This window comes from Balaenoptera acutorostrata, chromosome 18 (assembly GCF_949987535.1).
Source record: "Balaenoptera acutorostrata chromosome 18, mBalAcu1.1, whole genome shotgun sequence".
NCBI lineage: Eukaryota > Metazoa > Chordata > Mammalia > Artiodactyla > Balaenopteridae > Balaenoptera > Balaenoptera acutorostrata.
The window spans coordinates 55313546-55329649 of NC_080081.1; the positions used below are offsets into that span (position 1 = coordinate 55313546).

Sequence of the window (16104 nt, forward strand, 5' to 3'; positions counted from 1 at the left end):
AGGCAGTTAAAAGTTTTCTTTCTGTAACAAACAAGAATCAGCTCACAAGAAAACTGTTTCATTTCTGTGGTTGTTTATTCCCCTGTTTAATATTATCATCAGAGAAAAGATACGCTCTAGTGCAATGGTTCCCTCATCTGAGAATACGGCAGATTCCCATCAATATCAGCGTTTCATTCTGGCCCAAAGTGAAGGGGAAAAGCCAGGGATGTTGCTGTGAAGTCCCACAGGAGATTTTGCTACAGGACACAGCTCCTGCCATCTCTAACTCCCACACTGCAAAATACTCTTCTAGAAGAGACTGTTACTCTGTCAGGAGAAGTTTCACTCTTAGGAAGAGACACACCATCAGGTGAAAACAAAATCAAAGGTTACATAAAAAGCTTAATGGCCACAGATTGTATTATTAGGTGATAGCAGCTCTATGTGTTCAATTGATGGGTCCTTACTACCTTTACTCTAGCTCCCCTTGTGGTTCTTCACCCTGCAATAGGAGTAATTAACCAAAAATGAAAATATGATCACCTTACTTCTCTACATAAAACTAACCAACGCAATACTGTAAATCAACTATAGTTCAATCGAAAAAAAAAAAAAGGGACACTCCTGGTGACACAGTGGTTAAGAACACAGGCTCAAGCCCTGGTCCGGGAAGATCCCACATGCTGCAGAGCAACTAAGCCTGTGTGCCACAACTACTGAGCCTGTGCTCTAGAGCCCGCAAGCCACAACTACTGAGCCCGCGTGCCACAACTACTGAAGCCCGCGCGCCTAGAGCCCATGCTCCGCAACAAGAGAAGCCACCACAACAAGAAGCCCAAGCACTGCAACAAAGAGTAGCCCCCGTGTACCACAACTAGAGAAAGCCCGCGTGCAGCAACAAAGACCCAACGCAGCCCAAAATAAATAAATAAATAATTAATTTAAAAAAAAACTAATCAGTGGCTTCCACTGCCTGTAAGAAAAACTTCAAATTCATTAACAGGGCTGAAGTGGCTCTTCGTGATGCCCCAAAAGGTATGAGAAAAATGCAGCCAGTCAGATTTGTGAAAACAGGGTATCTGATCCCCTGCACCAGAAGAGCGACTGGGAATAGTCCATGGACCAAGTTTCAAACGACACCTCGGTCACAATTTTTTTACTACTCTTCACTCCCATCTCAAAAATAGGTACACCAGCATTTCCGTATTTTATAGTCTCTCATGGCCCCCTTACCCCACCCCCGAATTAAAGAAGCCAAAGTCGGCCCTGCCCCAATTCCCCCCAGCCCTGTATGTACTACCCTTTCCCAGGCTTCATCTGTGCTGAATGATAGGCTCAATCCAGATCTCTCCACATCATCTTTGGTGATCATAACCTTGTATACCTGTGGCATTTTAGGGGCCTCTTCCAAGTCACAGTGGGACCAGACTTCAGGATATAAACTCTAGAGATGCAAAGCATTTTCACCTTTTCCCAAGTCACCAACAAGTCTGATGGACTCAAAGATCCTTGTGCACAAAAATTCCTGCTCACTATGTGTGAGAATATCCCCAATTTCATAGCATACACCTTTTCTTCTTTAAATAATAGAAAGGTAGTTTAAATAAGTTTGGATATAATCAAACGATTCTGGCGCTCCATGGCAAGATCCTTAAAATGGGATTCTTCCTACAATCATCCTCGTAACTACCTGGCTCTCACCTAAGATGCTAAACTCAATGACACCAAAAAAACTAGAAGCAGTAAAACCACAAGATGAGAGATGAGAAAGTGGAAGGGCATGGGCTTAGTATAAATTACACATGTAACTTTATATTTTCCCATTGTACATATCTTAAGTTGAAGCAAACTTTAAATATCATTCACAAGTAATATAAAGATTTATAATACAGGGAATTCCCTGGCAGTCCAGTGGTTGGGACTCCGCGCTTTTGCTGCCGAGGGCACGGGTTTGATCCCTGGTCGGGGAACTAAGATCCCACAAGCCGCATGGTGTGGCAAAAAAAAAAAAAAAAGATTTATAATACAGAACAGTTCAATTTTTAGGCCTTCCACAACATCCATTTTCAGAAGAAACCATGGTCTACTGATTGACTTGGTGGTAAAAAAAAATTGTTGAATATTTAGTGAAACTCCCCTAAGCTCAGCACTGTGGGAAAGACAAAGAGATACTGCATGGGCTTGTTCCTGTGAAGCTTACAACCTAGTTCAGGAAACAAGACCAAGAGAGAAAACAACTAAACACCAAAAGTTAGCATTTAATTAAACGCTAATAAAGCTGATCAATACTGCAGCATTTCAGAAGAGGGGATGGTCAAATGGATCAAGGAAACACTTTAGACAATAAAGGACTTAAACTCAACCTTAAAGTGACGTAGGATGTGGAGAGACCACAGGGAAAGGGAAAGACAGTATAGTGTGTGTATGTGCATGTTTGCTTATGCGTGCATACATGTGTACATATGTGCATGTGTGTGCGCACGCGTGTGTGTGTGTGTGTGTGTGAGAGAGAGAGAGAGAGAGAGAGAGAGAGAGAGAGAAGGCTGAGACACAGAAGAATAAAGAGAACCAAAACCAACCAAAGTAAGTTCGGAGATAGTTAACAGCCTGACCAGAGCTAAGAGTTGACAATGGGAACTAGTAGAAAATGTGGTTAAATAAGCAAAGCAAAACCAATTATGGAGGGTCTTGAAGTCAGGCAGTGGAATTTAGGCTTGATTTGGAAAGAAGAAGTGGAAAGTTCCTGGAGGTTTTCATATCCGGTTGCAACAACAGAGTGTGGTCCCAAGATTACAAAGCCCAGTGCAAGTGGGATCTGGTAACTACCATCTAAAAATGATGAGGACAGTTTAAACAAACATTCCATAGCTTGACTGCTACACTGATAACTTCTAGCCACTGATGTGTATACTGTCCTCCTTAAATTCTTCATTAATTACTTGTAATAGAGATTCTCAACAATGGTTTTTAAACTACCCAGGGTGTGGGGAAATTATTTAAAACAAACAAAAACCACTAGTTTACTTCAACTTTTTGTTCTCTGCCTAAGGATTAGAAGAAGGGAGAAACAGGAAAATAAAATTTTCAAAAAGATATGACTTACTACGATATAACCTTTCTTACAAGTTATTCAACTGAACATCAAAATTGTCCTACATCCATTTGGATACCAGTGAAACTTTGAAATATATGAACTCACTGCATCTATGGATGATTGTATATTGCCATTTAGTATTAAATATTTTGAAAAGATGATGCTGATTCAGTTAGTGAAGAAGGATATGATATCCATAACAGATGAAAGTTTCTTAGTCACTTAATAGAGACTTCTATCACCAACTTTCAAGGAATCTTTACTTCCTTCCAGGGTGATGTTTAAAAGAGAGACACTCCTGTAAAAACGTCTAGCTGCGTTAAACTTGCTCTTTGTTAGAGGTATTTTCTGCTTTATGGCTTTGCCTTACTCTTTGGGAGTTCAAGAATTCAAAGTTGCTTTAGTAGATATAACAGGCACTTATTAGATTTTTTAAAATACTTTAACATGAAGACACATCCAGAAATTGTACAATAGCACAAAAGGTCCATTTACATTATCATTTGTTGGTAATATCTTAGAGTCTAATAAGTGCTTTTACAATTTATAAAGCAGGACGCATATACTACTTTACGTAATTCTTAAACATCTCTACAACTACTGATGTTTTTGCACAGATACAAAAAAACCATGACACTTATCCTCAAGGAATTTAAGAAAGAGATGATAACAAATTAGAAATAAATAATAAGAAGAAAATAACAGCTACTATTTACATGTGCCAGGCCTTATGCTACAGTATGTTGCTACATCTGTCATTTAATCTTCATATCAGTAATAACCATGCATTGACAGAGCCAACCAAATAAGGGCAAAAGGACTTTGTCATGGTCACCACCATACTCCCACAGCTTACACAGACGGCCCATGATAAATATTTGTCAGAGGAATACTCAAGATGCTCAGAGAGAGTTTGAGCACGTCTGACTTCAGCTCACGCTCACTCATCCATTCACACACTCCACTGAGTACCTACAACATGTCAGACTCCGTTCTAGGTGGCAGGAATACAGCACAGAACAAAACAGACCAAAACTTCTGCCTTCGAAGGGCTTCTAATCTAGTGATCTTGATGTTCCCCCTCAAAATATTCTGCTTTAAAAATGTGAGATTGGGGCTTCCCTGGTGGCGCAGTGGTTGAGAACCTGCCTGCTAATGCAGGAGACGCGGGTTCGGGCCCTGGCCTGGGAGGATCCCACGTGCCGCGGAGCGGCTGGGCCCGTGAGCCACAGTTGCTGAGCCTGCGCGTCTGGAGCCTGTGCTCCGCAGCGGGAGAGGCCGCGATGGTGAGAGGCCTGCGCAGCGCGATGAAGAGTGGCCCCCACTTGCCACAACTGGAGAAAGCCCTCACACAGAAACGAAGACCCAACACAGCCAAAAATAAATAAATAAATAAATAAATTAATTAAAAAAAAAAAAAGTAACTGAAGTGAAAAACCAATTGAGGACACAAAACAAGGCAAAAATATTAAAAAAAAAAAAAAGAAACTGCTGTTTGAGCAATCATATTAAAAAAAAAAAAAATGTGAGATTGTCTGGCAATACAGTTATCTTACAACCCATGAACAGAAACTCTGCCCCTCTCCTCCCATGTCTAACTCCCAGCTACCTCTCAATCCCTGGCAACTAGACACAGAAAATGCGACCTCTCCCACTCGAAGTGGACAGTAAGAGTTGTGGGAGAATTTCTTACCTTTCAGACAATCTGTAGGCACATAAGGAGAGGGGAAGGGAAAATTTGAGGTGAAAATAGATACAGCTAAATCCAATGGCTGACTTCTTCCAGGCAAACCTCAGGGCCTCTATTTCACTTTAATTTTTAATTTGACTTTGAGTTAATTGAAATTTAACAACAACTAAAAAGTTTATTGGAACTTTTTTAAAGCATTCCCTTCACAAATATAAACACTTCAAGGAAAAAGAGAAACTTCTCCCTGTATTATCTTTTCCTATATACTAGATGGCCTTCAGAAATCATATCAGTACTATCTACATTCTTTTATTTATTTCACAAGTGCTCACTACGGACCTATTTGCCAGACACCAGTGGGTGAGGGAGAAGGACAGGAAAGAAACACTATGACACTATGGGCAATCAGTCTATCAGCTAAGACACTATGGGCAATCAGTCTTTCAGCTAAGACAAAAGATGTAGCAGAAGTGGCTACAAAGCTTATTCTCCCATATTATTCAGTAATTATTTGCTGGGGGGACATTCCAGATAGAAGAAGCTAAGGTAAACCTAAAAGGTTAAATCACTGAATAATAGGTAAGATAGTAATTTAATGAAAACAAACCTTTTCCTAAAAGGACACAAGATTTAGCATCAGAAGACCTGCATCCAAATCCTAGTCCTGCCATTTACTAACTTTATTTTCTTGGATAAGTCAACCTCTGTGGCCTTCCTTTCATCATCTTAAAGTTGTACCTAGTAAGATTTTACTTTGTAATCCATAAAGTGCTCTAAAAGTTTTAAAGAATACTGATAAACCAAAATACAAAAATAAATTAATGCTTGTCAAAATTTTGAGACCAACATATTAGCTTATCATTTCATATTGCATGTATACCATAGACACAAATTTGAATGCCAGTCTTTTATGACCTATAAAAATTTCACAAAAGTAAACACATTTTATATTTTCTATATCAAACATCTAATTGTGACCCATACAACCCATATAATACAAAACAAGCCTACAACATGCCTAGAATCAACAAGCAACAAAAGTTTAATGAAACAAGCTTTGTACCTAACTGGTCTCCCTAATGGGAAATTAGAGCAGCAATTGTACATCTGTGTCTCTGTTCCTCTCATCGTGGTTTAACTGACAGGAAGCAGAAAACAAGATATGGCATACAAACGTCAAGTATTTCCTGCCTTCTCTGCTACATCTTTATGTCTTGTTTTATAAATAGTCCCATAGTTTATGTGAAAAGGTATCAAAGCCTGGTGTCAGAAGCATAAGATAGAATTGGTAAAGAGTGTTTATGAAAACAGAACAATTAAAAAGGTATTCTGAGGTTGGGATCTAAGTTCATTACACACATGAAGACTCGTTATTAATAGATTTCTTAAGAAGTATTCTTAGGAGTAAGTACCTTACAAATTAAGACTTGAAAACCACAATGAGTGAGTAAAAAAATCAAGTCTCTGAACAACAGAACAGCCCCCAAACTATTTTACCCAACTGGTTAGATAAATAGCATGTGACCACCTAGACAGAAGATGCTCTCCCCACCCTGCCTTCACCTCTCAAAAAAGATAACTACCACCAAAAACAAAACAAAAAACAAAACAAACTTTGAACAACTGACTCAAAACAGCAGGACAGACACCTTGCCTCTTTGATCTCTGGTCATTTTTACTATGGCTTCTTGTGAGCACTTCTTCCAGATTACAATTTGTGTTTACCCCCAATCAAACTATCTCCACTCCCTTGCTCTCTTCTCAGTATATCCAAAACATGGCTCACATTATTTATTCACATATGTTCACCAACTATACACAAAGCAAACAGAACTCCATTCCCAATAGGTGAATACTTATTACTGTTTTAAGTCATTTTAAGCAAGCTTGCAATTAATTACAACTAAAACAGAGATGCTCGCTTTTCATCATGCCTAGCTGCCTCCCCAACTAATAATTCCTAAGAATCACCTCAATTCATCACTCATATGCGTCATATTCCATAAAAACTTGGGCACAATACAGCCACCTTCTCCATTGGTCAATTCTTACCTAAGCTATAAGCTACCACAACTACAATTTCACCAGGCTATACTGCTATTTGTCTCTAGGTCAATGTCCACAATGACTCAATGTTTTACTGCAGGTAAGCTCATCTTATGGTCTTTCTTTCCTAAAGAGAATTTAATACACGTGTAATAATCAGCTTTAAGCACGGCACCATGTTCCTAAAGCAAGTAACATTTCTTAAATGAGTATCTTGGAAAACAATTTCATTTTTATTCAGTATTTTTCAATGAATATATCTAGTTCATTCTTTTCAACAGTGTAAGAGTTACTAGTGCCTTCCTAGCATATCTTTAGTATATTTCTGCTCTTACTTGTAAATGTATTACCCTCAACTGTCCCCAGTATCTAGGGAATAAATGCTCCCTGAACCTTAAGGGAATTGTCCATTTCCTTACACGTTAGCTCCCTTCCCACAGCCTCTGGCTCTGATGCTTGGGTCAAACCACCCGAAAATGGTCAGAAAAGTCTCAGGACATCTGCAGAGAACCTGGCGTCTAGCACTTCTCAACAATCAAATACGCTAACCATGGTGAGCAGCTGTTCTATTCTTCCAAGTGCAGACGAACAGTGCACCTTCCTTTCAGTTTATTCGGAAGACTAACAGGTTATAAATGATCCTATAACAGCCCACATATTTGTCTCTGATCCAAAGACGAAAGGATCAAATATAACACCCAGCTTAACAGTTCATGCCATAAAACGTTCTGAATAAACAAATAACTTACACAAATCTTGTTTCTAAATATGAACTGTCTCTCAAACTAAAACACATATAATATTAATTCTGATTATTCTAATTTAAATCTAAAATCTTCACATTCTTTTTCTTTATGCTTTAATATGTGTTTTGTGTGGTATATATTTAACCTTATATAAATAGTATAATACTGTATATATTCTTCCAGCATACTTTAACAAGCTTCTTTAAGACATAAAATTCTAAATAAACACAAAGGTTACTTGGAAAGGAATTTTAAACATTCGCTAGGACTCAGTGCTTAGAAAAATATTATTACCAAAGAAAGATAAATCATGATTATTAGGCTTCCATTATAACAAACAGAAAAATCTAAGATGCAAAAAGCAGCCCATCTTCAGTGATGCCTCTCACAAAGTGTTCTGACCTTCTGCAGAACAAAGGCTATAGCCCACCTTAGGAATGCCATATGTAGAGATCTAAACAAGAAGCTTGGCGGTCTAACCTTTTCTAACTTGCCTAAAAGGTGCAGGCTACACACTGCCACCAACACAGCATTGGGGACTTCCCTGGCAGTCCAGTGGTTAAGACTCTGCACTTCCAACGCAGGGGGCACGGGTTCAATCCCTGATCCGGAAACTAAGATTCCACATGCCACCCAGTGCGGCCAAAAACACAAAATACGGCATTGGTTCCATCAGCATGGATATGTTCTAAATTGCCATAAGAAAATCTCTGGCTGCTGTATTCCCCAGCATCAAGAATTCTCCCTAACAGACAATAAATAATTGTTGAATGAAATCAATAATTTATACAGGATGAAAAGGAATATAATAATAAAAAAAAATCCAGGAGACCCCTGAATTGCATGACTTTTAAGAACCCTTCCAACTATAAAATCCTATCATTTCTACTTCCATTTTTTCCTCTTTGCCCCTGCCACTACTTATACGGACACTGTGAAAAAGAGCTCAAAAACGAGAGCCAAGGGATGACTGCAAAAGCAAAACACTGGATTAAGATCTATGTTTCCCTTTTTATAGCAACTCCCACATTTACATTATTAAATTTTGGAAATCTTATATAAAGATTCCATATCAAGTTTATAACAAAAAAAGTCACTAAAGATGCAGGAATTACTATCATTATAGTAAGGATTTTAAGGAAACAAGATGACACCCATATCAGGAAGCAAGATGAAACACTAATTATGGCAATAAATCTGGTTAGATGTAAAAGTCTAATTTGGGGTATTAGCTACTTAAAAGTTTATCAGTGTCAATTAATACTATATCAATTATGTTTTATGAATCTTTGTTCTAAAATGTGTTTTTGAAAAATATTTGAATGTGTGATGATTCTAAAGACTAAAGTATTTCTAACAAACTATAGTTCCAATGGATCTCAACTGGAAATTATCATTTACTCATCAGAAGTATGCCTAGAGGACTTCCCTGGGGGCACAGTGGTTAAGAATCTGCCTGCCAATTCAGGGGACGTGGGTTTGAGCCCTGGTGCGGGAAGATTCCACATGCCATGGAGCAACTAAGCCTGTGCGCCACAACTACTGAGCCTGCGCGCCTAGAGCCCGTGCTCCGCCACAAGAGAAGCCACGCAATGAGAAGTCTGCGCACTGCAGAGAAGAGTAGCCCTCGCTCGCTGCAACTAGAGAAAGCCTGCGCGCAGCAATGAAGAGCCAACGCAGCCAAAAACAAAAATAAATAAATAAAATAAACTTATTAAAAAAAGAAGTATGCCTAGAGCCATCTTGTTAGTTATGTGGGACAGATACACGGTCTTATTATAACTTAATTCTGAATCTACCTAATCTCCTTCACTGAAATGGTGATTTTTTTTTAACTGATGTAGAGTTTATTCACCACTTTTTTTTTTTAAATCAACTTCTACTCCTCATCAAATTAAACATTATTTCTGTTATGTATAAATGTGGGGCAAAAATAAACTACCCCTTATATAGCACAATTTACTATGAAATAGTTCAACCAAAGAAAGAATACATTGATATACCCATCACCCGGCTTCACATTACATTAACACTTTTCCATACTTTGTTTCAGATTCTTAAGAATAAAAAAGTCAAATATAGTTAAAGCCTTCTATATATCCCTCACCAATCTCCTCCGACTATTCTAAAATTGATGTTGCCCCAACTGTCTATATTTTTATACCTTTATTTCATACATATCCATAATAATATTGTTTTTATGTACATAATAGGGATTATAATGTATCTATTCTATCAAAATTTGTTTTTTATTCAAAATTATGTTTGAACTAATTAAACTCTAGTTAATAAATGACAGGCATGCTAAACTGCTTAGTGTTTAGTGGTCAAATATACTAATGTTTGCAACTTACTCTAAAGGCATCAACTGCCCATTTGTTTAGGGTCCTGGAAGATTTTAGTCCCCAGGGCAAAACACCATAGTAAGATGCTGAATGGGTAGGAAGGCATCAATAGCAGGCATCTGTTCCTAGGAAAGATAATGAAAAACTCTAAAGTATCTTAAATATTCATTCTCTCCATACTCTTTGTAAACTCTTCACATATGCTCTTGCACGTATGCTCCAAGAATTATGTGCAAGAGTGTTCCCAAACTAGAAACAATCTACTGCCATCAACAAGAAAGAATAAATACATTCCGATACAGACAATGCAATACTACACTGCAATTAAAATTAAGTAAGATAAAGCTCATAGAGTTAAATGAAAGAAGCAAGTCACTATAGAATATATATGGTGTGATCCATTTAAATAAAGTTCAAAGGGGTAAAACTATAAAGAAAAGCTTATCACAAAAATCAGGATAATAGTTATTTTTAAGGAGAAACAAACATGGGCAGAGTGGGGGATTTCTTTTTTTCTTTTTAAATATTTCTTTCTTTCTTTCTTTCCTTGGCGGCGCCGGGTCTTAGTTGTGGCACTCAGGATCTTCGTTGCCGCATGCGGGATCTTTAGTTGAGGCCTGAGGGATCTAGTTCCCCGACCAGGGATCGAACCTGGGCCAGTTGCATTGGGAGCAGGGAGTCTTAACCACTGCACCACCAGGAAAGTCCTGCTGGGGGATTTCTTTTTTTTTTTTTTATAAATTTTGAAATTTCAGAATTTTTTTTAATTAATTAATTAATTAATTAATTAATTATTGGCTGTGTTGGGTCTTCGTTTCTGTGCGAGGGCTTCCTCTAGTTGCGGCAAGCGGGGGCCACTCTTCATCGCGGTGCGCGGGCCTCTCACTGTCGCGGACTCTCTTGTTGCGGAGCACAGGCTCCAGAGGTGCAGGCTCAGCAGTTGTGGCTCACGGGCCCAGCCGCTCCGCGGCATGTGGGATCTTCCCAGACCAGGGCTCGGACCCGTGTCCCCTGCATCGGCAGGCAGATTCTCAACCACTGCGCCACCTGGGAAGCCCCTGCTGGGGGATTTCTATCTTAATAAACATGCTCTATTTCTGTTGTGACATGGGTAAACACTATGTAATTACATTTAAACTGTATACGTTTTATACGTTCCCCTACATGCACATTTCAGTTTTAAAGAAAAAAGGATAATGAATTGCTCCATTACAATACTCAGCTTCCATTCAGTATTTTGGTATAAAAAATAAGATGCACATAAACTAACAGTTATTAAATCAACACCTCATTTTTATAGTTTTATTGTAAAATTTTCTAGTTTCACTGTTTACAGAGCTGTTTTCTAAAACACAGAAAATAACCAATTTTCTTTAATTTAGATTTGTAAAACTGTACCATACAACTCTGCACAAATATAATGACCACTGTATTACTGAGCATCTATCACACAGAAAATGAACTTTACATGACTTTACATCACGTACAGTCACACTGGTTCCTGCTACCCTGAAGAACTTCTATTCCATGGGGTAGAAGACTGGAAAAGGATAGATCCAAGAAAATACAAATTTGAAAAACCAAAAAACCAAAAACTTGTATAAGTGGTTGCCTTTAGGCAGCAGGACTGAGAGTGGGAAGGGGTAGAGAGGCTGCTTTTCACTAAAGGCTTTTTATTAGATTTTTTAAAATGTGCATCATTTTGATAGCTTTTTAATATAAAATTTATTAAATCAATCTTCATAAAAACTCCAGAAGGCATTCATATTGTTTACTGTTGTGCTTTTTTTTTGGTTTGTTTTGATGCTGGCAACCAATCTCAAGTTACAAAATATGGAGATAAAAAAGAGCTGAGGGCTTCCCTGGTGGCGCAGTGGTTGAGAATCTGCCTGCCAATGCAGGGAACCCGGGTTCGAGCCCTGGTCTGGGAAGATCCCACATGCCGCGGTGCAACTAGGCCCGTGAGCCACAACTACTGAGCCTGCGCGTCTGGAGCCTGTGCTCCGCAACAAGAGAGCCCGCGATAGTGAGAGGCCCGTGCACCGCGATGAAGAGTGGCCCCCACTTGCCGCAACTAGAGAAAGCCCTCGCACAGAAACGAAGACCCAACACAGAAATAAATAAATAAATAAATAAATAAATTAATTAATTAATTAATTAAATAAATAAATAAATAAAATAAGACTTACAACTAATTAAAAAAAAAAAAGAGCTGATACCCTGCTACTCAGCATTAAAAGGCAAATGAAAGAAGAGCTCTGAATTCCTACAGCGGTAAGAGAATGAAAGTGAAAAGAGAAGTTTAGTAACAGTTTTCTGATGATGAGGACAATATTAATTCAGATACTTATTTACTGGAAGAGAAGGAAATCAAAACGTTTCTGGGGCTTCCCTGGTGGCGCAGTGGTTAAGAATCCGCCTGCCAATGCAGGGGACACGGGTTCGAGCCCTGGTCCGGGAAGATCCCACATGCCGCAGAGCAACTAAGCTCGTGCGCCACAACTACTGAGCCTGCGCTCTAGAGCCTGTGAGCCACAACTACTGAGCCCAAGTGCCACAACTACTGAAGCCCATGCGCCTAGAGCCCGTGCTCCACAATGAGAAGCCACCGCAATGAGAAGCCTGCGCACCGCAATGAAGAGTAGCCCCCGCTCGCCGCAACTAGAGAAAGCCCGCACACAGCAACGAAGACCCAACACAGCCAAAAATAAATAAATAAAATAAATAAATTTATAAAAAAAAAAAAAAAAAACCGTTTCTGCACAGAAATTTGTTCAGCCAAAGCTCAGCTGCATAATTTATCCCCTCTACCAACAAAGCAAACAGCCCAGGAGTTATTTTTTTCAAAAAGGGTGGGGTGCCTACACATTTGTAGTATAGCTCAATAGCCACTTTTACTCTAGTATACAGATCGTCTGACAAGACACAAAGACAGAGGTGACAAATAACTTTCTCTTTAGGAGTTCCTCTTCTACTAATGGGAGAAAGATTGCTCAGACAGTTGAAAACTGCCCTAATCATTTAGGTTGACTCAATGATATTACTAATTTAATTCCTACCATTTATATGAAGCAGCTCCTAAGCAAAGGAGCAAAATATTCTGGCCAACTGATGGTAGCAAAATTATATTCAGACCATTCAACTCATGGGACTCTTCTTCCCATTTCTATGAGAGTCTGTGAACACCTATGTCCCATTAGACGAGATGTAATGTAATGCAAAGCCTACAAATATGCAATCAACTATGCAGTTAAATGTCCAAAGAAACTCATACTGTAAAAAAAGGTTACTCCCTCCCAGACTCAAACAATTACAAACACTAATAGTGTATTTCCCAGGAGAGAAGGGTTTTCTAAGACTATAATGCTACCCTAAATCAGGAAGGGGATGTTTTTGCTCTAACCCAAGAAAAACAGAATGGAGAGATACCATGAAGCACCAAAGGGGACTAAAAAAAAAACTAACATTGGAGAGAGTGTGATGGTTCGCTGAGAGATAAAGAAGAGGCTAATTATACCTGAAAAACAAAAATAATTAGTTTAATTATATATTGTGATCAAGATGGTAGTGAATGGGGAGCCGGAGGAGAAAAAGTAGAATTAGAGAAAAGGAAACAGAGAGAGCCACAAAGTTGAAAAATATACCACAGCAAAAAACTGGAACAGAGAAAGGGATAACCAGGGTAGGGAGACGAGGCTAAATAAGTTCTAGTGACTTTTCTTACTTACTAGAGGCCGTGGGCTTCAAAATACCATTGTTCCTTAAAAATTCAGATATTAAAATGCTAAGTAACTCATTAATCACTCTTCACAGCTCTTAAGCCTGCAAACTCTCCAAGAAAGTGTGGCAGCCTGTGCATCACAGTCATCTAGAGTACTTATTAAAATTGCAGATGGATAAGTCAAACCCCGGGGCCTAAGGAACCAAAATCTCTAAGTTGAAGCCAGGTGATTCTCTGTTACACCAAAGGTCAAAAATTACTACTTTAAAGGTAGTATACTACCAGGCAGGTGTTAATTACTTCTTTGGTTACAATGTGTAGGCATCAGAGATTAAGTTGAAGGCCACATGCCCTTTAAAGATTTGCTACCACTAACTTTAACAGGATCTGCCCAACTGAGCAGCCAAGGGTTTAATGCAGCAAATAACACCGGCCTATACACTTGTGCTTGATACTCTGTCAAAGGTTGAAAAAGATGAAGAAATAGAATAAAACATCTCTGCTCGCTAAGAGCTTATATTCTTATTCTTATTGAAGACTCTCTCCTTAACCTACACAAATGCTATTCGTTCTTCAATACTCATAATTCCTAAAGACTCATAGACTTTCCTGCCTATTTTAAGCCTCAGTCACCTTTCACCTCTAGGCAAACAGTCTGAACCGAAATTTAACAACTCAGTGGTTTGGTTCCATTCTTTACTTATTTCACCTACGTTTTCCCAGTAAGAATCTAAGTTTGTGAGACGAGAGCCCAGGTCTTCTAGCCTTCTGTGCCCTGTTCGTTGCTTAGGACAACGATGACCACACTGTGGAGAATCTGACACTGAATTAGGTTAGGGGACTTGGAAATTTAGAAGATTCAACAGTCATATGCAAAGCATTTTAAAAATCCAAATTTCAGACCTAAAGAAAGGCAGATCTAAAGTAAATTTCAACCACCATAATAAAACACATCAAAAAGTGAATAGACAAAGATTTTGTATTCCCCAGAAGATTCTAAGAATCAAGTGCCTGGTATGTAAAGTAAACTTTCAAAGAAGAAGAGTAGGGTACAACAAATGGAATGAGATTATTGATTACAGGCAGGTTAAAGTCAAGATTGTACTTATGTTAGAGTTTAGAGACCTCCAGATTTTTGTAAACATATGCAAAGTTTAACACACACACTTCAATAGAACAAGGTATCATACTAAACAGTATATGCCCTCCCAAAAGAATATGAGGTAAAATTAAAGTGGAAATAAACCTGTCTTTGTATCTGGAAGTTCAACGTAAATTCCCAAGTCCTTGTATTTCCATCTCCCCTAGGCCCATCTTAAACATGCAATGTCACAATGCTTCAACTATGAAAAAATTCTAATAGTAGTGAAAAAAAGCTGTTGTAGAAATTCTCATCCTCTCTCTGATGAAAAAGGAAACTAGTTTGAACACATTTTCAAAATCATTAGTTAATTCATTTGGTCATACCTTATCACCAAAATGATCACCAAGCAACTTAATTAAGGTTTTATTTACTCTTGAGGAAATACAGACCATTTCAAACAAAGCATCACTTGTTGGTGTGGGCTAGCATGAGCAGCTCCAGGCTAGAAGGCCTGCCATCAAGCACTACATAACCCTGAGCAAGTCACAAGACCTCTTTGAGCCACTGCTTCTTCAACTATAAAAGTGAGGCAGTTGGATGATCTTCAGTCTTTTTTAACGCTAAGTTCTTCAAATTGGTAATTCTAAGTTTAATTCTGATGACTCACTTTAAACTCATATTCAACCTTATAAAAGGAAAGGGGTGGGATGGGAAGGGGACTGCCTAATAAGTCGTACTGGCCTTCCTTTGCTTCTATGCTTTTTTTTTCCTCCCTTCTCCCTGAAGCCCCACCTCAGTCTTCTCCACATAATAAGAAACTGAAATATATGACTGGTATTTATTTTTATTTGAATTGCACCAATGTCTTCATTTTAAGAAACTAAATTCTTCTACTTCTCTTTAATAAATAAAATCTTAATTATTTGCTTATTTGTGTGCCCCTTGATTTTTCTCTGTGGGTCACTGGCCTTTAAAAACTCAAAAAAAAAAAAAAAAAAAGAAAGAAAGAAAAGGAAGGGAGGGAGGGAGGGAGGGAGGAAAGAAGGGAGGAAAAAAAGAGAGAAAGAAAGGCAAAAAAGTTTCATTAGATTTTTCACACAGAGCAGACTAGAAGTAAATACAACCTCTGCTTACTCAAAAGCTGACTAAACCAGCAATATGCAAACAAAGATGACAGCAAATGGCTCAGAGCTGAACTGGTAAAATGTCTGCTTGTGCCTGTCTTATAAGACCACAAATTGAGATCTGATAATGTGAACAATCCTTTCAAAGAGTAAGAAATAATAGTTGACTGCCTAGAAATCTTCACTTTCATCTGACAGGCCTTCAAGCAGTTAGAAATTTATTAGCAGCGAATTCCCAAAGAACTAGCTAAATATCATTACAGTCAATAATA

General features: G+C 38.4%; 1 protein-coding gene across 5 annotated transcripts in view; it reads right to left on the bottom strand.

The window, feature by feature from the left end:
- The window catches only part of ELF1 (E74 like ETS transcription factor 1), a 107674-nt gene that overhangs the window by 60620 nt on the left and 30950 nt on the right, over positions 1–16104 (bottom strand). The window contains exon 2 of one of the 5 annotated variants that reach the window (XM_057532781.1): positions 9913–10028. The exons of the other annotated variants lie outside the window; for them this stretch is intronic. The gene's annotated coding sequence lies outside the window, so the exon portion shown is untranslated. The remainder of the gene's footprint in view (positions 1–9912; positions 10029–16104) is intronic. 5 annotated transcript variants of the gene reach the window in all.